This window comes from Schistocerca cancellata, chromosome 12, assembly GCF_023864275.1.
Source record: "Schistocerca cancellata isolate TAMUIC-IGC-003103 chromosome 12, iqSchCanc2.1, whole genome shotgun sequence".
Lineage (NCBI taxonomy): Eukaryota > Metazoa > Arthropoda > Insecta > Orthoptera > Acrididae > Schistocerca > Schistocerca cancellata.
In genome coordinates, this window is record NC_064637.1 from 92,442,157 (window position 1) to 92,467,209 (window position 25,053).

At 44.7% G+C, this 25,053-nt stretch overlaps 1 pseudogene; it reads right to left on the reverse strand.

Moving 5' to 3' along the window:
* Window positions 1-24,620: 24,620 nt before the first annotated feature.
* Window positions 24,621-24,737, reverse strand: LOC126109916 (5S ribosomal RNA; annotated as a pseudogene).
* Between the last annotated feature and the right edge of the window lie 316 nt (window positions 24,738-25,053).

A 25,053-nucleotide genomic window follows, 5' to 3' on the forward strand; every position in this document is an offset into this window, starting at 1 on the left:
GCACTCCCCCGCAGAGACGACGTGTCTCCCGTGTCCCGCCAGCACAGCAGACCGCATCCTCTGCCTCTGCTACAGGACTCGCAGGGAAAAACAGAAAGGCCCCGTGTACTCTCTGCGGAGGCAGCGGCGAGGACACAGAAAGGGAGGATTTGATTAGCGCGGCGTCGCGCGTGTGCGTCTGTCCTGCTCGCCCACCACACACACACACACACACACACACACACACACACACACTCACTCTCTTTTGTTTGTGCCCAGGATTGCTACCTTCCCTGCCGTCAGCGCTACTCGTCTCTCCCTCGTTCTTCGTCGTGCCGTCGCAGCTCTTCGATGTGAGGAACCTGTTTAGGAAATTCCTCAGGAGCCAATCAGAGCTTTCCGCTTGTTTATATTGTCTATCGATCCCGTTTCTGCCGGACGTCGTGGCCGAGCGGTTTTGGGCGGTTTAGTCCGGAACCGCGCTGCTGCTACGGTCGCGGGTTCGAGTCCTGCCTCGGGCATGGGTGTGTGTGCTGTCCTTAGGTTGGTTACATTTAAGTAGTTCTGGGTCTGGGGGACTGATGACCTCAGATGGTAAGTCCCATAGTGCTTAGAGCCATTTGATTCCATTCTGGGGGACTGATGACCTCAGATGTGCCAAAGTGCTTAGAGCCATTTGATTCCATTTCTTAGCGCCACTACAACGATGCTCACCTCCCCTTTTGATGTGGACTGTAGTTACTCGCAGATCACTCTGCAACGGAGAGTGCTCTGATACGGAGCTTCCTGGCAGATTAAAACTGTGTTCCGGACCGAGTCTCGAACTCGGGACCTTTGCCTTTCGCGGACTACTGCTCTACCAATTGAACTACCCAGCACAACTTTACTGCTGCCAGTACCTCATCTTCTACCTTCCAAACTTCACAGAAGCTCTCCTCCGATATTTGCATGACGGTTCAAATGGCTCTGAGCACTATGGGACTTAACAGCTGAGGTCATCAGTCCTCTAGACCTAGAACTACTTAAACCCAAGTAACGTAAGGACATCATACACATACATTCCCGAGGCAGGATTCGAGTCTGGGACCGTGGCAAGGAGACAGTAGAAGCTTTTGCAAATCTGTGCCATAGAAGATGGCTCTGAGCACTATGGGACTTAACATCTGTGGTCATCAGTCCCCTAGAACTTAGAACTACTTAAACCTAACTAACCTAAGGACATCACACACATCCATGCCCGAGGGAGGATTCGAACCTGCGACCGTAGTAGTCGCGCGATTCCGGACTGAGCGCCTGAACCGCTAGACCACCGCGGCCGGCTGTGCCATAGAAGAATGCCAAAGATTAGATGTGTACATCGAGCAAAATGCTGTATCCGACTGCCGAAAGAAGAAATTTGCGGCACAATGTGACTGAAAGAAGGGTCAGTTGATGGGAGAGGTCCTGACGGATCAAGAAGTCGTCAAGTTGGTAAAGTTGGGAAAGAGTGAGGGGTGCAGATAAAAAATAGGAACACTAAGGGGTGGATACATTGAGGAGCTGCAAAAATGTGTAGGCTTCAGTAGTTACGCAGAGATGAAGAGACTTGCACTGCTGCATCGAACTGCTCTTCAGACTGTAATCCGCGGAAACAACTACAAATATTTACTTCTTGTATTATTGTAGACCAGTGAGTATCAATTAGGTGAATATGTGACCCTTCAGGTTTCTCTCGGCGTGAATGCCTAATGGTCTGCTTTTGTCTGTACAACCAAATTGTTGACTTTATTGTTAGGCACAATATTTGAACGACTGACCCAGTTGTTTTTCTTCAGTTGCTGCGAGCCGTGTCGTCTCCGTGCTCGATTTCTTTCATCACGATACTGGTCTTGTCGCGTTTCATCTCACGATTAAGTTCGAAACACCTGATTTGTTTTATTATTTTAGTCGGGTGTGTCGCTGACGTTCATTGCTCCTTTCCACCATTGTTCTAATAGTCTGTCGCACACAAGGCATGTTTCGCATGCTTTGATGATGATAATAATAATAATGGTAACATGAGCTGGAGAGGTGATTTGATGATGATCTAGTACCGGTGTCCCTGCCCTCAGTTTATTAAGATCTCGCCGGCCATCCCAACCACCAGAGCTGGAAAACGCGGAAGCAATGTGCGTGTCACGGAAACGACAGTGCGGACTGCGAAATAAAAACGAGTGTCAAAGTACGGAGCGAGTGACAGGTGTCGAACCCGGCTGTAAACAGCGGCGCCACAGCAACAACACTTCACAGTCTGATTGGCGTCCAGGCGGGGGGTGTACACAACAGCACAGTTCGCAACACCTGGTTAGCACGGCTGGGGCGGTCTTCGAAATGTTGTCACTATGCTGCACTGTGAACCTTAACGTATACTGTGAGCTATAAATAACACGAACTGTACACTCGAGACAGAGGCGAGCTCCATGGCCGCTAGGTAGCCTTGTGAATAAAGTGGCGACACTGGTCTAGGTAGATAGGACGCGACTCCCCTCGTCTGCACGCAAGCGCCTTATACCTTTCGTCGCAGCTCGCGATCTGTCCCTTGGGACACTTCGCCGCGCCTCCCTCAGGAGCTGGAGCTGGCCTAAGCCTTTACCCCACATATCCGGCGCCCCCTCTCCGGCGTGCTGGAGCGGATCAGCCGGCAGTTTAACCCCGGAATCCGTCTCCCGGCATGCGGCCCCTCTCGCAGACCGCGACCCGACCAAAATTTAATAACCCTCTCTCTTGTCCCTCCCTGCCTGTGGGGAGCCACCGAGTAACGCTCTTAGCAACTCCTTGCCGTCATGCCATCGGCTTTTTCGACTTAAAGTTTATGATCTAATTCCAACACTTTGAAGTTATGATAGAATATGTATTTTGTTACCCATCTCTGACTGCAACGTGCTCCCACAACACGTTATTCACGCCAAACTTATCGACTTCCGCGATTGTTCTGCTTTTGGAATGTACGACTCTTTCCGCCCCTGCTATCATAACAGCCTTGCTGCCGTAAGAGACATAATTACAGTAATTGAGACAGTTGGAGGTGCCCAACGCTCCTCCCAACCTCTGTCACTCATTCTCTCTCTCTCTCTCTCTCTCTCTCTCTCTCTCTCTCTCTCTCTCATTCAACACATACATTGGACACACCGCCCTCTGTCTGCGTCCACTTCTTTCTCTCCCTCTGTCTGTCCACCTCATCCTCCCACCACAATCTGTCATTGTCCTCCTTCCTACTCTCTCTGTCTCTTCCTCTCCTTCTATCCCTCTCTTTGTCCATTTTCACCACCCTCTAAGCCGGCCGGAGTGGCCGAGCGGTTCTATGCGCTACAGTCTGGAGCCGCGCGACCGCTACGGTCGCAGGTTCGAATCCTGCATCGGGCATGGAAGTGTGTGATGTCCTTAGGTTAGTTAGGTTTAAGTAATTCTAAGTTCTAGGGGACTGATGACCTGAGCAGTTAAGTCGCATAGCGCTCAGAGCCACCACCCCCTATCTGTGTACACATCTTCATCCCCCTCCCTCTGACCTTATCCTCTTCCCCATCTCACTCTCTCTGTCTCTTCCATTTCCACCTACCCACTACCCCTCTGCACCTTACACCTGCATCGTGCATCTCATCTTCTTCCCCTCAGTCCATTACCTCCTTCCCCCTTGCTCTGTTCTCCCTTGTTTATCTATCATAGCTTGTCCCAAGTCATGCTCGTTCGCACACGTAGCCCTTGCAATACAGTTCCTTGAAGTAGGCCGATACTACTCCCACAACGTGCCTCTCTTGCAGGGCACATTACACATCAAGGACTTGAAAATCGTTTATTTGTCCCCAATATTCAGGCTGCCTTTCATAGCATATCAGTAAAGCAGGCTGATACTATTCTTACACAAAAAAACCTGTCATTCAGGGTACCCTATTAGTCAGAGGTCACAAAACAATTTCTTGCCCCTGTCATGTAGGCTGCCCTGCGAAGCAAGTTTATTGGGCAGACCGATAGTGCTCCCACACAGTGTGCTCAAAACATTGTGGGGGGGGGGGGGGGGAGCCTTGAATGTGGGATTTCGAAATGTTGCTCCCTGGCGACAACTACACATCCAGTTCTTAAGACTACCTGCTTGCAACTGACTGGTTCAATGGATATCTATTGCACTGACAGTTACTAGTTTAACTTACCTCCAATGCTACTATGCTGACGTCGCTTATATTGTGAAAAATCAGTGTCAAAATTATTTGGACAGACTGTTTATATGCATGCACTAACTTCTCAGTGCTTTAGAAACTTTCTAAGAAGTTACAAGCTGACGCTATATTTATTCAGATATTTCATAATTATCTTTATTATTTTTATTATTATCACACATTTTTTGCCCTTATGATAGTGATTAACTTGAATTTTACATGATTATCTTTTTTTGTCTTGTTTCCTTCTTTTTTGCTTCCCAAAACCTCTTCATTCTTTGCCTGTGTTCCTGTTTCCAATGCCCTGTCCATATTTTCCCTGCTTTTTCCTTTATTTTACTCCCTATTTCGAGTTCATATTTTTGTTTCTAAATTTGTCTCTTTCATTTGTAATTTCACTTCTGGTTCCTGCCTGTTGTAGGTCTTCTCCCGTTTCTTCAAACCAATTTTTTTATTGACCTTTCTACTACAAAAAAATCCTCTTTGTATGTTGTTGTTCATACTATGTATGTGTCCATGGAACGTTAATAGCCGTTTTCTGATCATTTCTATGAGTCCGTCTACGCATTCATATAATTCCTTGCTTGGTCTCTTCATCCATTTTCCATCTTTGTTTCCTGCTCCAAGAATTTTTCTGAGGAGTTTAAGTTCAATTTTTTTCTGTCTCTTTGGTGTCTGATGCTCCTTCCTGTTCCGTGAAGTACTTTTGGTAGTACAACTGTGTTGCAGTGACTGAGCTTGGCTTAAAACGTTTCTTTTATCGTAATGCATCCATGCCAGTTTGTACACTTTCTGAAGTCTGTTCGTTCTACTTTGTATGCCTTGTTTGATACTCCTATTTGTACATATTTTTCTTTTGTGAAACTAATAAATTATTACGATGGTGGAAAATTACCGTCCTAGAGGGTGCTGGTTGATATATAAAAGTATTACACACACATTGCATTCTAGATGCAAGTTGTGTGGATCTGGTCTGATTTAGGACTCACTGTTTGCTTCCTTGAAACGATGAAGTACTGACCTTTAAAATTGCTACACCAAGAAGAAATGTAGATGATAAACGGGTGTTGGAGAAATATATTATACTAGAACTGACATGTGATTACATTTTCACGCAATTTCGGTGCATAGATCCTGAGAAATCAGTACCCGGAACAACAACCTCTGGCCGTAATAACGGTATTGATACGCCTGGGCATTGAGTCAAACAGAGCTTGGGTGGCGTGTACAGGTACAGCTGCGCATGTAGCTTCAACACGATACCACAGTTCATCAAGAGTAGTGAATGGCGTATTGTGACGAGCCAGTTGCTCGGCCACCATTGACCATACTTTTTCAGTTGGTGAGAGATCTGGAGAATGTGCTGGCCAGGGCAGCGGTCGAACATTTTCTGTGTCCAGAAAGGCCCGTACAGGACCTGCAAAATGCGGTCGTGCATTATCCTGCTGAAATGTAGGGTTTCGCAGTGATCGAATGAAGGGTAGAGCCGGCCGCGGTGGCTGTGCGGTTCTGGCGCTGCAGTCCGGAACCGCGGGACTGCTACGGTCGCAGGTTCGAATCCTGCTTCGGGCATGGGTGTGTGTGATGTCCTTAGGTTAGTTAGGTTTAAGTAGTTCTAAGTTCTTGGGGACTTATGACCTAAGATGTTGAGTCCCATAGTGCTCAGAGCCATTTGAACCATTTTTTTTTAAGGGTAGGGCCACGGGTTGTAACACATCTGAAATGAAATGTAACATCCACTGTTCAAAGTGTCGTCAATGCGAACAAGAGGTCACCGAGACGTGTAACAAATGTCACCCCATTCATCACGCCGGGTGATACGCCAGTATGTCGATGACGAATGCACATTTCCAATATGCGTTCACCGCGATGTCGCCAAACATGTATGCGTCCATCATGATTCTGTAAACAACGTTTCACCTGGCAATGCCGGTCAACTGCTGTTCGTGTATGAGAAACCGGTTGGATACTTTCCTCATGTCAACACGTTGTAGGTGTCGCCACCGGCACCAGCTTTGTGTGAATGCTCTGAAAAGCTAATCATTTGCATATGACAGCATCTTCTTCCTGTCGGTTAAATTTCGCGTCTGGAGCCCGTCATCTTCGTGGTGTAGCAGTTTTAATGGCCAGTAGTGTAATAAGTTATTTCGATGGTGGAAGATTACCATACTAATGGGTGATGGTTGATATGTAAAAGCATTTCACACACGTAGCGTTCTAGACTGGCGTTGTGTAGATCTGGAGTAAAGAGCATCAGTTCCGGTCTGATTTAGGAGTCACTGTTCGCTTCCTTGAAACGATGAAGCATTTGACGCGTCGTGCTGTAGTGAGTAGCAGCTCTTGTTTGGGCAGCTACGTGGCCGCCACCGCAGCGCCAGCCGTGGCGCACGGAGTTTGGAGAGCGTGGCAGCGCCTGCTTGCCGCCCGCCGCCCGGGCTGTTGTTTTTATCGCGGCCCACTTGAGCGCCGGCTTGTTTGCACTGAGCGCTGAGCGCCGCTATATTTTCCCATTACGCCGCGGAAAACCAGCGCTACTCCGGCCGCCAGCCACCGAGGCGCGAGGGGGGGCGCCGGTGTCGCTGGGGGGCGGGCGAGAGCCGAGGGGAGGAATAAAAATAAAAATAAAGGGCGAGGAGGAATAAGCGAGGGGAAAACACTTTTCTGCAGCGCCGGAAGAGGCGGCCGCGTGTGCGGATAGGCCGCCGGTTGCGGGCTCTGTCTGAGTCACAGGAAGCGCCGGGGGCGGCTTCGGAGGTGGGGCTCGGGGGCGCGGCGGAAGCTGGGGGCCGCTGCGCCTCCCGTGGGGGTGGCGGCTGCGTCATCCACTCTGCGGGGCCGCTAGCTGGCGTCTCCTAGGGGCCAGAGCTTACTCGTTTGGGAAGAGGCGAGTCGCCGCAAAACTCGAGAAATGTATTAACCGACACTTTAACTGAAAATAAAACCAGAGAGAGATGAGAGATGCTCCACGTTCTGGCCCAGACCCGAAAATCGGGACCGACCGACAACCGTGTCATCCTGCTCCACTGGCTTCATTTGGATGCGGTACGGAGGGCGATGTGTTCAGCCGTTGTTGGTTTTCCAAACCATTTACGTAGCTCCTGAATTGGCATCGGTACCAAAATGGTACTGAAACAGAGGATGACAGACTAAAGGCCGAAATACTGAATGTCTTTTTCCAAAGCTGTTTCACAGAGGAAGACTGCACTGTAGTTCCCTCTCTAGATTGTCGCACAGATGAAAAAATGGTAGGTATCGAGGTAGACGACAGAGGGATAGAGAAGCAATGAACATCGCTGAAAAGAGGGTAGGCCGCTGGACCTGATGGGATACCTGTTCGATTTTACACAGAGAACGCGAAGGAACTTGCCCCCTTTTTGCAGCGGTGTACCGTAGGTCTCTAGAAGAGCGTAGCGTTCCAAAGGAATTGGAAAAGGGCAAGGATCATCCCCGTTTTCAGGAAGGGACGTCGAATAGATGTTCAGAACTATAGACCTATATCTCTAACTTCGATCAGTTTTAGAATTTTGCAACACATATTCAAAAATGGCTCTGAGCACTATCGGACTTAACATCTGAGGTCATCAATCTCCTAGAACTTAGAACTACTTAAGCCTAACTAACCTAAGGACATCACACACATCCATGCCCGAGGCAGGATTCGAACCCTCGACCGTAGCGGTCGTGCGGTTCCAGACTGAAGCGCCTAGAACCGCTCGGCCACACAGGCCGGCGAGCACGTATTATCTTCGAGTATAATGACTTTTCTGGAGACTAGCAATCTACCTTGTAGGAAACAGCACCGGTTTCGAAAAAGACGATCGTGTGAAACTCAGTTCGCGCTATTCGTCCACGAGACTCAGAGGGCTATAGACACGGGTTCCCAGGTATATGCCGTGTTTCTTCATTTCCCCAAGGCGTTCGATACAGTTCCCCACAGTCGTTTAATGAACAAAGTAAGAGCATATGGACTATCAGACCAATTGTGTGATTGGATTGAAGAGTTCCTAGATAACAGAAGGCAGCATGTCATTCTCAATGGAGAGAAGTTTTCCGAAGTAAGAGTGATTTCAGGTGTGCCGCAGTGCAGTGTCGTAGGACCGTTGCTATTCACGATATACATAAATGACCTTGTGGATGACATCGCAAGTTCACTGAGGCTTTTTGCGGATGATGCTGTAGTATATCGAGAGGTTGTAACAATGGAAAATTGTAGTGAAATGCAGGAGGATCTGCAACGAATTGACGCATGGTGCAGGGAATTGCAATTGAATCTCAATGTACACAAGTGTAATGTGCTGCGAATAGATAGAAAGATCCTTTGTCATTTAGCTACAATATAGCTACAAAGTCGGTGGTCGCCACATCGAACCGCTGTTTTAATGCATCAGTACTGTTCTCTACGTATTGTATACTGGGTTCTTTTTTGTTCTGGAATAACGTAAACATGTAATGTGCATATGTTAATTCAATCAAATGTGCTTAAGTGACAAATGGATGTTTCCTCATATTTTCTTTCGAATTATTACCTAGTAATTGTACTGCGTCACGCCTAGTTCAGTTCCTCAAGCAGAAGTGGATTTGTTAAACATCTGAACCGAAACCGTTGTAGATTGGAAGTGGTACATTTCCGGTCATGGATTCCTATTCGAAATAAGTATTATGTACTTATTCCCCTCAACAGGCCCTGCAAATATGTGACGGGAATTTCCGAACGCCCTGTATGGAATCGTGCAGTTAAGAAAACGTGGACTGATCATCAAAAGAATCTTAGCTTTTCAATTCATTCCTTTCATTTTTTAATTTTGGAGCAGCGGCTTGTGGTAGAGCGACAGCTGGAAAGAGAGCAGGCGGTTGGAGTTTAATCTTGACAGTATGACCCAACCACATGAAAAAGACGTGAGACGAGAATTGGACGAGGAGGGGGAAGAAAATCTTTTTAACACTTTGTGATAATACTGACCATAATAGGTTCTGGGAAACCACGGAAAATATTAATCAGGTTTGCTCTACATGAATCTGAACCGCCCATTCAACGAAATACGTGTTCAGTGTCTTCCATCTATGTGATAAAATTCAAGCGAGAAGTAGGAATGTCAATTAATCAACTTTAAGGAAAGGAGCTCAGGGTGAAGTAAGCACAAGCCTTTCTCGGTGTTTTAGGCATTTTCTAAGCATTTACTCGATGTTGTTATGTACCTATTTTTCACAAATTTAATAATTATTTTCAGTGTTAGGAGATACGCGATTTTGCTCGTTACTGCCTAAATACGTAAACGCGTGTACCGTATAAAACTAACCAGTGGTTGTGGTTATGGCTTTCATCGGGCCATAAAGAGCGACTGCATTCTTGTAGAATGTCGCAAAAATAGAATTTTTTGGAAAGACTTTCACCTGAAAGAGAAAAAAATTGCCTTTACGTTTTGCAGCCCTAATTTTCACACAATAGCAACGGGGAAGCAACTCAGTAGGAATCTCATTGTTTAACCACTTTTAGACTGCGAGGGACTAAAAATAAAATCACAAATTTGCGGCTTTGTCGCAGTGCTTCGTTCTGTCCTGAGAGGCAGTTTACTTCTCTTTCTTTGGGATCCAGATCTTACAGCAATTTCTCGGGCACTTAAATGTTTGAAAATTAAGTACTTTTATTTGTTTTTTTGTTAATGAAATATAGTCGGTGTCTACCCAAGCATGCAATTTTGCAAGGCCGATTTCTTGAAGAAACAGTTGCGCTTCGGACTTTGGAACCCATATGGAAATGAAAAAGACAGGTATGAGGAAGTAACAAACAAACAAATAAATTAGTTTCGGGACAACGTTCTGGGAAAGAGGTGGGTTGAACTCCAGGTCAGTTTTAGGCCTAATGAAAAACAATAACTACTATAATATAGACCCATTGACATTACCAGTCAGGAATATACTGCTCTTGCCATATGGCAACAGAGTAACGAATGCCCGTGCGAATGACTGAATCTGGAAATCCACAATATCGCAGGCTACGTGATGGAAACGATTATAGTGACTTAAGTAATACTTAACCTTCTTGTGTCCCTTGACGGAATTGAGGCAGTAGTAATGTAACACGCACTAGCTGAATTGCCGTGAATTTATTTCTGCCAATGAAACAGCTCGTGTTTGCGGACCATAACTTAACTAACAAATAACTGAAAACACTGAAGGATGTAGGTTCCATTGCTACAGTTGTAGCCGTTACAACTACGAATTAAATACATTTGTCGTCTGCTAGTTATTTTTCGTGTAACAAGTAAGCTACATAGCAGGAAATATTTTACACAACTAAATGAATGACCAGTATTAAAAAAGAAGAATTAGAAGCATTTCAGAAATGCGTCAATTTGGTGAATGCTGTTAATCTAAATATTTTACACGGGCAGTTTTCCATAGCTTCAATATGTGTAAAATTCGATAAGTAACGTAGAAGTAAAAATAACGATAATATGAACTCAACAACTGAATAGAATGTTAGTAAACGCTCTTAGCAGAAGTGCTGCGGTTTCTAAATACGCTGAAGTAAAAAAACCATGGAAACATACAAGAACCGCATTACGTCTGTAAACGTGATTTTTTTGTAAACACCACAGCATTGCTTTGTTAGTGTTCCCCGGAAGTGCATGATACAGATAAAATACCTTGAAATGTCCCAGAATAGTTTCTTGTCTTCCACTCAAATATGTAGATGTCAATCAGCTTGTCATAAATGACTTGTTTCATGATACGTTGTATCTATTAAGAAAAATTTAATCTGCTGAGCGAAAAAAAAATCCGGGTTTTATTTCTGTGGAGTATACTACATGCTTCACAGTCTGTTGTAATTTCAAAATACTGCAGAAGAAAATAGAATGACATAACATCTATCAGACGTGTAATAGTAGAGATAAATATAAGATGCAGGAAACCACAGTAGGAGAAAATTGTAGTCAGTGACAGGACGAAAATGCGTCGAATATATATATATATATATATATATATATATATATATATATATATATATATATATATATATATACAAAGAAACAAACAAAAATAAACGCACTAACACACAAAGAAAGTTATATTACCAAAAGTTGGCGTTATACAAAAATTTATAAAAAAATGAGATGGTTATATTTGAAACAGAACAGTCGTAATATAAGTACTTCTTAGTAGTCTACGAAAAGGAGAGAATAATACTAGCAGACAGATTCAGAGCCGTGAAAATTCACATACCGCATCGAATTAGATATTAGCAAAAACTTATTGTAAATGGAAGATACTAAACTGTTGCTAATTTGTTACTAATATAAACAGCACGAAGCTCAACATTGTATAAAAGTGTGTTAAGAAATAAAATATATTTTCCCGGAAATGAGAGCATTTATTGGAGGCGAAACAAAAACAAACATGGTAAGATGAAATATGTTTTGCACAACGGACGAGAAACTATTTTTTATGACACCGCAAAGTTACACCACTTATCATTTTCATGATATCACACTACATAGAGACACCAACTGCTTTTCTTCCGCTAGTTCTATAGAACTGTTACATGTATTTTGGAATAAAGTCCCGATTACAATACGAGAACAGCGAAAAATATGGAATAGTCTAGGTTTTAGAGAGACTAAAGAATCACACAAAAATTTCTTTCTAAAAACTGAACCTAGAAAAGTAATTGAGGAAATCACTCGCGACATTAATTCCAGGTACACGTGGCATAAATAAGGGTTCACTGTTTTCAGCCGCTCGTTGAACGTGATGAAGAGCTAAAGGACCTACTTCGAAAGCTTAAAAAGCACCCTACAAACGTCGATCAATTTTAAATTTTGAAGGTAGCAGTGTAAGAGTCTTTCCTTTTCTAAGTAACGTAATAATATTTCTATGGGATTCGTAACAGGCTGCACGAACTGGAGATATTACTTGCGTCCAGACCAAGACAGCACAAATGTCCGAAGGCATGCAGACATCGCACGAGAGTGAACGATAATAATTAAAAAACGGCACTGAAGTGAAAAGTCGAAACTGTCAGAAACTCTTAGAAAAACAAGCCATATTTCTCCGACAGATATTTAAAAAAGTTCTTAGTAATGGATTTCATTGCGGCTTCTACGTATGTAAGCTTAAAGAGTTGTATTTCAGAGCATAAACTGTGTTTATTTTTCAACTGCCTACCTACATATCACAGAGGAAATTTAAAAATAACACAAATCAGAGATGACACAGGGCCATACAGGCAGTCAATCTTTCCACGCACCACGCCTGAATATAATACTAATAAATCGCAATATATGGAAGGTAAAAAGTACCTTCTACCGCGTAACTTCACAGTGATTTGCAGCCTATACATATAGACGTATTGAGCGACTACTGCGAGTTCAAATTAATCTAAGAAGAGCTTGTACAGAGGCAAATGAAGTGTTTTTGTTCGTTTCTCACGCTCCATCGGACAATGGAGCTCAATATTCGATTAAAAATAAAATGGCGTGATATAATTGAACACATCTGCAGGCGTTTAGAAAGCGAACCTTTCGTTCGGGATGAAGTAAAATGACATTTAAAATAATTTTGCAATGTGTACGCTATATTCTGCGTCACTCGTGTCAAGTTATGCCGTTGTGGAATACTCGCGTGAATGTGACGAATAAACTAGAAAGCAGTAAAACAAGGCGAATTCAGCCACAGCCTCTCGCACACTGACTTATTGCATCCAAACTCGTACTTGCTGCATGTAACTTTGGTATGCGAATGACCCTACCCGCTCTCTTATTTTTGCCTCTTGTTGATATGAGGAACGTTTTCACTTTTCGTTAAACAGTGCGTACGTTTCGTGCGCTGATGTCACTTAATTTGAAATCAATATCGCTTCATTCGAAGCTGACGGTTGCTTAGCGTTTTTCTTCCTTCTTGCGAGAAGCCTCCTTTGATTCCACGGATGACGTTCGAGATCTTCGTGGCTCTACTTGTAATTAGTTTTGAATTACTATTAACTTTGTCGTTACTGTGTGACTTGATTAACAGTCTTAACAGTACGACTAAACCACAGCCCGATGGACAATCGCAGTAGCAAGTTGCTTGTCTAACGCCTCTTCCCAGGGGCAACAAAAATTTGATTTTCAGAATTTCATATTATTATTGACGGAATTTAAAAAAAATTAATGCTGTTATAACCTATTCATTACGAGGTATAATCTTGTGTTAGAGGTTGAACGCAGTAACCCAACTATTAACATTAGAAACTGCATGTATCTTGAAGCTGCATTATTCACGGCGCGCAAATCACCCAGACTATATTCATCCATTATTTAGGAATGGGAGCACTTAGCGATTTCTGACAAACTGGAAACATAATTTCGAACCTTTACGAAACTTAATTCTTGCTGACAACCCCCTCAAAACGATGAAAGAGAAAAAGTTTATCGCTTACTGCATTTTTCGCTGTTCATGCAGTAAATCCTCAGCTGCAGAAATGACGTTTTTCATTTATAACTTCTTTACTACTGAGTCTATTCGCAACACACTGTGCAGGCAGTATCCACGTGTACCGCTCAATGTGCCAGAAAAATTAATTCACCGTGAAAAACTTTTGCTCGAAATGGAGCACAAATTCCTCATATTATCCTCATCGAGTATTTAATAATACTGGCATATAGCGACTTTCAGAAAACTTTAAACTTGATTTCAAGTCTTTTATAAACTTTTTATAGCTTACATGCCTACGGTCAAATATGTGATACATTATCTCTTTTGTAAAGTGTTCGGGCGTTTGAAGGAGTTTTATACGAATATATCGGTGCTCGATTCTTTAAAGAGTTGGAGTGGTGAGTTTACTGATATTATACAAAAATATAAAGCATCGCCCCAAATCGAAGATTGGCTCTCGCACCACAGTGCTTTACTAAGTGTGATTATATTGGTAGGTTATAGGGAGCAGGGATGGGGTGGTGCTGTAATTTAACGTGGACTACGAACCAGGTACATCTACATAACTTGATAGAATATCAGTTTTAATAAAATACAAAACTAGATTGTCACGAACTGGTGGTTAACGCTTTCATTTGTTTGAGCGTGAGAATAATCATTAGTTCTTATGTCAGTTCACGTCCATAAATTTCGCCTCATCCCGCTGTAAGCTTCAACGACGTTCCGTAAGACTTGTAAGAGAGACGTTTAGCTGGAAACTTAAGACACAAAATGATATGAAAATATTACATAAAACACAAAATGATACGAGAATACTGAACAAGATACATAACATATGTGACTACTGCGTGCACAACTTTGCCAGGAATTTCCGGTGATGGACAAGATTCTTTCCGCAACAAAATGTGCCCTGATATGCGTGCCTCAGACTGAGATGTTGTCACGTCGAAACTACACAGTAGCACACAATTTATAGCGACTTCCAGGTAACAGATGCAGACTTAAAACTCTTCGTACGGTGTCATAACCTTAAGAAGAAAAGTATTTTTTTTATAAACACGCTACCAAGTTTCGATAGTCTTAGAACTATCTTCATCGGAATGGTTAAAGTTACATCTACATAGCAACTTTTAAATTTTCAGCAACAGCGCTTTCATCAAAAGACTCTGTTTTGTTCCGTGAGTCAAGAATATAGGTCATAGTTGCTACAGCAGTTAATTTGTGCCGCCGCTTGCAACTATGACTGTATTACTCCGAAAACAGTCTGTTTTTTTTTTTTTTATTATGACCTCTATTCTTGACTCATGGAACAAAACCATATGTTTTGACGATAGCACTGTTACTGAAACTTTAGAAGCTGTTATATAGATGTAACTTTTACTATTCTGATGAAGATAGTCTTAGAGCTACCGAAACCTGTTTACCGTGTTTGAAAAAAAGAAAAAAAAACAAAAAGAGTTGTGTGCAACCATTTGGCTGACTGTTACATTTTAAGAATTTGCATACATGGTTGCTGAGCGCACAGCTTAAAAAATGTTTAAAATATCAAGAACTGTAAGCGTCATTTTTACGATACCTCCGTGGCTGAGAGGTTAAACCACGTGCTAAACGCCAAATGCACCGACAAAATTTCGGAGGTTTTTCAGTGATATTTTCTCAGCACTCTAGTACAAGGAACCCGGGGTTGACGCGTTAGGGAGTAGTTATGGTTTCTTTCGGCTTGTTACCACAGGTATAGTTGTTTCTGTCAATATGCCGTCACAACAACGAGAAGTCCTGAAGCATCCAATCGCGAGAACTTAACAACACGAAACACACGAGTAATGCAACTACTAGCCAGTGCAAAAGCGCTGCGATGTGGTTGCCGTCGATGCGGGAACAGCTGAGCATAACTTTGTTTTGCCGCTGATCCACTGCATTCGGTGAACCCATACGTGAAGTGCATATCGGCCAACTTTTCGTCAGTAAACTTATCCATATTACTTCTGTGTATCATTGTTAACGTACAAATAACGCTGTTGGAAAAACACACACCTGAGAGACTAAAGCGGTCATCCCTGTTGTAGCAAGTACGACCACGATATTATTTCATTTGGTCTTCCATGGCCGTTACAGTAAACAAGTACACTGGTGATACGGAAACGCATCGCACTGTGATTGCTTTCAGGACAGTTGTGCGTATACTATCAAGTGGTTCAGCGTTTTCTCGTGAAATATCACCCTGAAAACTCACTATAATTTGAACAAAGTGCCCTCACTCCCATGTAGAAAAATATTGTGGTCGATTAGTTCCGTGAATCAATGGTACAGGTTTGTTTTCAGACAAGACACACGGCACATGCTATCGACATCTGCAGTGTTGTGCAGATATTTTCAGTGCATAACAGATACAAAAATAAATGAGGATGAGAAATTAAAGGAAAGGCAATTACTCTGTATCGAGCCACCCGAGACTATGCGTCCCTGGTGCCAAAATACCCAGGAAATATTCCTAAACACCTGCGAAGTTTCATAAGTGCATTTGGGGTTCACCATGTATAAACTACTGAAGACAACGTAATCAGCCAGTACATATTAAGTATTCTGTGACGAGGCGATTCGCAAAATTTGCACCATCATCAGGTTACGGTTTTGCTGTTCAGTAGAATAGCGAGAAGACCAAATATCTGAAATCCTACGCACCCGCGTTACGTATTTTCCTAGTAAGCTCTGCATTTAAAGTTTACAGGCATGGTAACATATTTTGACGTCGTAGCTTTCTCAGGGGGCAACACTGCTGAGATAAAAGTCTAAAGCGGGGCATGACAATGAAGCAAAGCCCCCCGAAACGCGTCGTGATCGAACAATTAGAGCTTGTATCTTTTTTTTTTTTTTTTCAGCAAAAGCGCCACACCGAGCTAACAGCATGAGAATATTAGGCCTGTCTTAATTATTTTTAGATTGGAACGGTCTGTATGCAGCCGAATAAAGGAATACATGTTTTGCCACCTGCGTTTCTCGTTAGTTACGGCATCTTCAGTGGCTGTGTATGCTGATATTAGTCTACACGTGCTCTTGCTGTATTGCTGATGAAGCTATTGGTCTGTCTGTGGCCCTAATTAATATATATATATATATATATATATATATATATATATATATATATATGTGTGTGTGTGTGTGTGTGTGTGTGTGTGTGTGTGTGTGTGTGTGTGTGTGTGTGCAGAACTACAGTTTCAGCCCTAGTACAGCAAGAAAACATAACAAAAAATATTAACGCACACAGCAACTGATAATTCCTTCATATAGTGAGGCGATTCGTGTCTGGGAAAAAAACTATTGCCTTTTATTCAGTTCCAAACAGGTGGCCTAACCTAAAAATCATAATATAACTTTAAGAGCAAATGAGGATTGAGAGAACAACAGCATTAACGAAACGCTCATTTCTCCTCCATCGATCGCTGTGTTTATTATCTGTCGCCCATTTTTAGATTTGCATAATATAAAAAATAAACATATAGTTAAACCTCCACTGCGGTTTATTTTTATATTTAACAGCTCTGAACATGGACGACACTTCCCGGTTCAAATGGCTCTGAGCACTATGGGACTTAACATGTGGGGTCATCAGTCCCCTGGAACTTAGAACTACTTAAACCTAACCAACCTAAGGACATCACACACATCCATGCCCGAGGCATGGTTGCAGCGGTCGCGCGGTTCCCGACTGAAGCGCCTAGAACCGCTCGGCCATATCGGCTGGCGACACTTCCCGAAGCCAGTCATTTTGCAACGATGAAAACAGCGGTTGACAGACGGGAAATAAATCTACTTTCTACAGCTGAGGATCGCGAAAAATTTCCGATCGTTAAGTATGTCCAGTTTTGATAAATATTGAAGATTTTACAACGTGAGAAATCGTGCGAAATAAAAAAAAAGTAATTCGCTTGGGGTGCCTAAAGGGCCACTTTAAAAACATTTGTCGTAGGTAGTTTCCGTGGTTGTACTTTCACACTATAAACTAGTAAACACAACGTAATCAGCTAGTAAGCGTTAATTTCTCAAAAGGAGGCGTTTCGGAGACTCTGCTCCATCATCAGCGAATAGTTCTCCTGTACGGGTTAGAAACAGTGCTCACAGGAATGCCCGCCTGCGTAGCCAGATTTCCGCAACAGTTGTACAATGGAGCCCTACACACACACACACACACACACACACACACACACAGACACACACACAATTTTATCGGCGTAAATTTCCCTGGAGCAATTCTGTCTAGCTGAAAACATCGAAACTATCACCTGAAGATGGAACAAGTCATCCGAAACAGGTCTTAAGTGTACAACAAATGGCTGTATACGTAGCGTTAATTTAGTTACAGCCGAAAGGGTCACACCAAGACATTTGGGTCAGTAAGAGGAAATCTTGTGTAGTGAACGCGCAGACTCACCGTTGACAAGTGGAGCAGGCTGCTGTGGATTCCGCGTCGTCGCCGGGCCGGGCTGTCCGTAATGAAGCCGTTGCTGGCCGGGTGTGACAGGCCGTGCAGCCCCCAGCCGCTACCTACCCCCTGTGCTGTCCGCCCCACCCCCGTGCCCCCCGGGGGTCGCGAGGTGAAACTTGCCCGTTTCCTCCGGTATCCGTCCTGACTCTGCCACTGTAGTCAGCGGCAGCCAAACTCGCTGTAAAATTATCGAGTGTATTTTAATCCCGTCTTTGCGACTACAAGAAGTTTTTGTCACATCATTGGTCTGTTACATCAGTGGTCTATAATGATTGCAATTTGGTTGCTCTCTGGATCGAAAAACAGTTTATTACAAAACACGTGTAGTTTTAAGGTTCCGAACCTCATTCGGTAAAAACGAAACCCTTGCAGGATCATTTTGCTGTCTGTCTCCCTCTCTGTTTCTCTGTCTGACTTTTAAAAACACTTTTTCTCAGGACCGGTTAGAAGTATCACGTTGAAATTTATGTCACATACTGAGGTTTATGGTACCCTGGCGCTGTACAACATTGAAACTTCTAAGTCAGTGCAATTAAAAGATACGACCATTTGTGTTACATGTTTTAATATTCACTAACTCACTCATAAAGACATGTAGGGTACTTCCTATTCGTCTAGAATCATAACATTTGTAAAAAAGGAAGGCTTCGATACAGCCAAACAAAAAAAAACCCGAAAACTGTAAATCTGTAGCCGGCCTATGTGGCCGAGCGGTTCTAGGCGCTTCAGTCTGGAACCGCGCGACCGCTACGGTCGCAGTTTCGAATCCTGCCTCGGGCATGGATGTGTGTGATGTCCTTAGGTTAGTTAGGTTTAAGGTCCTAAGTTCTAGGGGGCTGATGACCTCAGAAGTTAAGTCCCGTAGTGCTCAGAGCCATTTTTGTAAATCTGTATTTACATAACATGGAAAATGAATTATTTGTCATTGGTTATGAGTCTGCCTGTCTGTCGGTCGGTCTGTTAAGACCCATTTTGCTCAGGAACCGAGACATATCAAATTGAAATTTGTCACATACAAAGGTCTACGGTCCCCTAGCGATATAGTAAACGTTAGCTTTTAAGTCAATGCAATCAGAGGATACTGCCATTTATGTCACGTATTTTGATACTGGCAAATTTACGGACTGAACCCTATAGTTTAACTTACTTCCCGTTGCCCTGGAACAATGAAATTTCGCAAGAAGCAAGCTTTCACTGCACAAGTAAAGGAAAAATTGATAAATTGTCATTTGTTATCGGACGTCAAACTTGAAATTAAAACAATCAGTAGTTCTGCATTCAGACTGACTGTGTCGCAATGGTAAAAGTCAAACATCAGGCAAGGAATGACTTTATTGCTCACACAACGCGTTTCGGAATTTATCCATCATCAGATATCCAAGAACGATTGCTGTACATAGATATGGCGAATGTTTGTTTCATATACAACTTCAAATGCCATACCTAACTGATAATTCCTTCATATATTGAAGCGAGTCGTGGCTGGGAAAACAAGTATTGCCTTTTATTCAGTTCCAAACAAATGGCCTAACCTAAAAATCATTAATATAATTTTAAGAGCAAATGAGGATTGACAGAACAACAACATTAACGATACGTTCATTTTTCCTCCATCGATCGCTGTTTTTATTATCTGTCGCCCATCTTCAGATCTGCATAGTATAAAAATAAACATAGAGTTAAAACTGCACTGCGATTTATTTTTGTATTTAACAGTTCTGAACATGGACGACATTTCCCGGTTCAAATGGCTCTGAGCATTATGGAACTTAACATCTGAGGTCATCAGTCCCGTAGAACTTAAAACTACTTAAACCTAACCAACCCAAGGACATCACACACATCCATGCGCGAGGCAGGATTCGAACCTGCGACCGTAGCGGTCGCACGGTTCCAGACTGTAGCGCCTAGAATCGCTCGGCCACCCCGGCCGGCAATGCCCTCTGTGATACTATCCAAAATTAAGAGAACCATTACTCCGTCGGTAACTATTATGCGCCCTGCCAACATGCAGTCAATCACATTTTAACATTTATGGCACACATTTTGCAAATGAATCTTAAAAAGAGGCTGTCTATTGAACATTTTAAGCCAATAGAAAAGTTATGCTATAAAAATTTCTACACTGATTTACCATCTTCGTTATGTTACTGTATATTTATGTAATTTACAATACAAATGAATGAGTAGTGATGGAGCCGAAAATCTAAAAAGAATTAGATGAGGGTTTAGGGGGCGGGGTGGGAAGGCATTTTGAATGAACAGTAAATGAAAACTAGAGAGGTGGAGAATGAGGCGGAGGAAAAGAGCAAGAAGTGAAACGAAATGACTTCGTTGTTGACGGGCCGTTAGGCACTAATGTCCCATCTGGTGACTTCTCCTTCATGGCTCTCTGACTCGTAGCTACCCCTCTTCGTGTATGTGCCTTGTTCAAAGAGCACCAGGGAGAGATTACCGTACTCCCCCGGCCTCCAAATCCCCCGGTTTTAAACCCAGTCTAGAATATTTGGCACCATTTCAATCTGGCTGTTCAAGCCACGGATCTCCAACTGAGGAAACTAGAGCAGCACACTTTCCTGAAGGCACCTCTAGAGTTATGGATGGCGTTCCATCCAAGATGACAAGCTGGATCACCACCTCTGATGACCTGGTCGTCGACGGGACGCCAGGGGGCGCTGAAGCTCCTTCTGGTGACTTCTCTACCAAAGGAGATTACCGTACGCACTCCCCTGGCCTCCAAATCCTCCGGTTTTAAACCCAGGCTAGAATCTTTGGCACCATTACAATCTGGCTGTTCAAGCCACGGATCCCCAACTGAGGAAACTAGCGCAGCACACTTTCCTGAAAGCACCTCTAGAGTTATGGATGGCGTTCCATCCAAGATGACATGCTGCGTCCTCCCTACCATGCTGGAACTCCACCTCTGATGACCTGGTCGTCGACGGGACGCCAGGGGGCGCTGAAGCTCCTTCTGGTGACTTCTCTACCAAAGGAGATTACCGTACGTACTCCCCTGGCCTCCAAATCCTCCGGTTTTAAACCCAGGCTAGAATCTTTGGCACCATTACAATCTGGCTGTTCAAGCCACGGATCCCCAACTGAGGAAACTAGCGCAGCACACTTTCCTGAAAGAACCTCTAGAGTTATGGATGGCGTTCCATCCAAGATGACATGCTGCGTCCTCCCTACCATGCTGGAACTCCACCTCTGATGACCTGGTCGTCGACGGGACGCCAGGGGGCGCTGAAGCTCCTTCTGGTGACTTCTCTACCAAAGGAGATTACCGTACGTACTCCCCTGGCCTCCAAATCCTCCGGTTTTAAACCCAGGCTAGAATCTTTGGCACCATTACAATCTGGCTGTTCAAGCCACGGATCCCCCACTGAGGAAACTAGCGCAGCACACTTTCCTGAAAGCACCTCTAGAGTTATGGATGGCGTTCCATCCAAGATGACATGCTGCGTCCTCCCTACCATGCTGGATCACCACCTCTGATGACCTGGTCGTCGACGGGACGCCAGGGGGCGCTGAAGCTCCGTCTGGTGACTTCTCTACCAAAGGAGATTAGCCCACGTACTCCACTGGGCTCCAAATCCTCCGGTTTTAAGCCCAGGCTAGAATCTTAGGCACCATTTCAATCTGGCTGTTCAAGCCACGGATCCCCAACTGAGGAAACTAGCGCAGCACACATTGCTGAAGGCACGTCTAGAGTTATGGATGGCGTTCCATCCAAGATGACATGCTGCGTCCTCCCTACCATGCTGGAACTCCACCTCTGATGACCTGGTCGTCGACGGGACGCCAGGGGGCTCCTGGATGGAACGGCATCCGTAACTCTAGACGTGCCTTCAGGAATGTGTGCTGCGCTAGTTTCCTCAGTTGGGGATCCGTGGCTTGAACAGGCAGATTAAAATGGTGCCAAAGATTCTAGACTGGGTTTAAAACCGGGGGATTTGGAGGCCAGGGGAGTACGTACGGTAATCTCCTTTGGTAGAGAAGTCACCAGAAGAAGCTTCAGCGCCGCTAAAGCTCCTTCTGGTGACTTCTCTACCAAAGCTGTCTGACCTATAGCTTCTCCTCTCTGTGAAAGCGCGTGGTTAAAAAACCACTAGGTAGAGTCTATCGTACTCACCAGGCCACGCAAATGCCCGGATTTAAACCCAATAGAGCATTTGGGAACCACCTGGACTGAGATGTTCGCGACATGGATGCTCAACCGATAAACCTCAAGCAGCTGACACGGCTCCACGCCCCTGTCCTACCTGTCGCTGCCGTTTCTGGTCATTTCTCTGCCACGGCTGTCAGACTCATATTTAGCCTCTCCGCGTGTGATCCGCGGCGCCACACACGTGACGGGACAGGAACTCCGCTCCCGACGGCGCGCCGGTATTCGCGACACGTGGACCCCGGGACAAGCGGGCAGGCTGCGTTATTCATGCGCGCCAGCTGCGGCGCACATTAAACAAACATCGCGTCGCCGTCAGCCGCGTCTGCCCGCGGCTTCCTCCGCTTCGCGGCCGTCCCTCCTTACCTGCCGAGTAATTTCTTGTCAGCCGGTAAAAACTCAATTCCGCGCTCCTGCTCGGCGTTCGACGCGTCCGCCCGAGACAGGGCAGATTTGTCCGAGCTCGATGTGGGTCGCAGCTGCCACACTGCCTTTCCACGGCACTCTAACCGGGACAAGAAGTCAGAACACAGGACGATTTGAGAGTGAACATTCGACCAGGATCTTAGATCAGGTTGTGTGTCTGCTTCAATCAACCGATGACCGACATAAAATACGTACATGCTGAAATCAAATAAATTCTGAGATCGGCTGCTATCTGGTATAGAAATGAATTTATTGAAGACAAGTGAACGAGGTGCATTCAAGTTCTAAGGCCTCCGATTTTTTTTTCTTCTAATTAACTACTCACCCGAAATCGATGAAACTGGCGTTACTTCTCGACGTAATCGCCCTGCAGACGTACACATTTTTCACAACGCTGACGCCATGATTCCATGGCAGCGGCGAAGGCTTCTTTGGGAGTCTGTTTTGACCACTGGAAAATCGCTAAGGCAATAGCAGCACGGCTGGTGAATGTGCGGCCACGGAGAGTGTCTTTCATTGTTGGAAAAAGCCAAAAGTCACTAGGAGCCAGGTCAGGTGAGTAGGGAGCATGAGGAATCACTTCAAAGTTGTTATCACGAAGAAACTGTTGCGTAACGTTAGCTCGATGTGCGGGTGCGTTGTCTTGGTGAAACAGCACACGCGCAGCCCTTCCCGGACGTTTTTGTTGCAGTGCAGGAAGGAATTTGTTCTTCAAAACATTTTCGTAGGATGCACCTGTTACCGTAGTGCCCTTTGGAACGCAATGGGTAAGGATTACGCCCTCGCTGTCCCAGAACATGGACACCATCATTTTTTCAGCACTGGCGGTTACCCGAAAATTTTTAGGTGGTGGTGAATCTGTGTGCTTCCATTGAGCTGACTGGCGCTTTGTTTCTGGATTGAAAAATGGCATCCACGTCTCATCCATTGTCACAACCGACAAAAAGAAAGTCCCATTCGTGCCGTCGTTGCGCGTCAACATTGCTCGGCAACATGCCACACGGGCAGCCGTGTGGTCGTCTGACAGCATTCGTGGCACCCACCTGGACGACACTTTTTGCATTTTCAGGTCGTCATGCAGGATTGTGTGCACAGAACCCACAGAAATGCCAACTCTGAAGGCGATCTGTTCAACAGTCATTCGGCGATCCCCCAAAACAATTCTCTACACTTTCTCGATCATGTCGTCAGACCGGCTTGTGCGAGCCCGAGGTTGTTTCGGTTTGTTGTCACACGATGATCTGCCTTCATTAAACTGTCGCACCCACGAACGCACTTTCGACACATCCATAACTGCATCACCACATGTCTCCTTCAACTGTCGATGGATTTCAATTGGTTTCACACCACGCAAATTCAGAAAACGAATGATTGCACGCTGTTCAAGTAAGGAAAACGTCGCCATTTTAAGTATTTAAAACAGTTCTCATTGTCGTCGCTGGCTGTAAAATTCCATCTGCCGTACGTTGCTGCCATCTCTGGGACGTATTGACAATGAACGCGGCCTCATTTTAAAACAATGCGCATGTTTCTATCTCTTTCCAGTCCGGAGAAAAAAAATCGGAGGGCTTAGAACTTGAATGCACCTCGTATTATGCCGCACCGGCACTCTAACGCGTATTTCTCGCTTTACGCGAACGGTCGCCCTCACCGTTCGGCTATCCGAGCACGCTTTCCGTCCGACAGAAATTCCCAACTTGCCGCACAGTACTTACGTAGCACCTCCTGGCCACCTTACGCATTGCTCGCCACAATGTGCTGATTTCCTGTAGAAATGCACAAGCACTCCGTCTTCAGGCCACAAGTGGCCCATCGGGACCATCCGACCGCCGTGTCATCCTCAGTTGAGGATGCGGATAGGAGGGGCGTGTGGTCAGCACACTGCTCTCCCGGTCGTTATGATGGTTTTCTTTGACCGGAGCCGCTACTATTCGGTCGAGTAGCTCCTCAATTGGCATCACGAGGCTGAGTGCACCCCGAAAAATGGCAACAGCACATGGTGGCTGGATGGTCACCCATCCAAGTGCCGGCCACGCCCGACAGCGCTTAACTTCGGTGATCGCACGGGAACCGGTGTATCCACTGCGGCAAGGCCGTTGCCAGAAATGCACAAGGGTGCTGCATAAATAGTGTGCAGCAAGCTGGGAAATAACACGAGGTGATCGTGTGGCGTTGATGGCTAGGAAGGTCCCATCCGGAGAAGTTCGACCGCCGAGTTGCATGTCTTATTTCAGTCTATGACAAACTGGGCGACTTGCGTGTCTTTATGATGGATGAAAATGATGACGATGAGAACACAACACCCAGTCCACGAGCGGAGAAAGTCTTCAACCAGGCAAGTTGGGAATTTGTGTCGGACGGAAAGCGTGCTCGGATAGCAGGAGCCGCTAAGATGAACGCTCGCGTAAAGCGGAAAG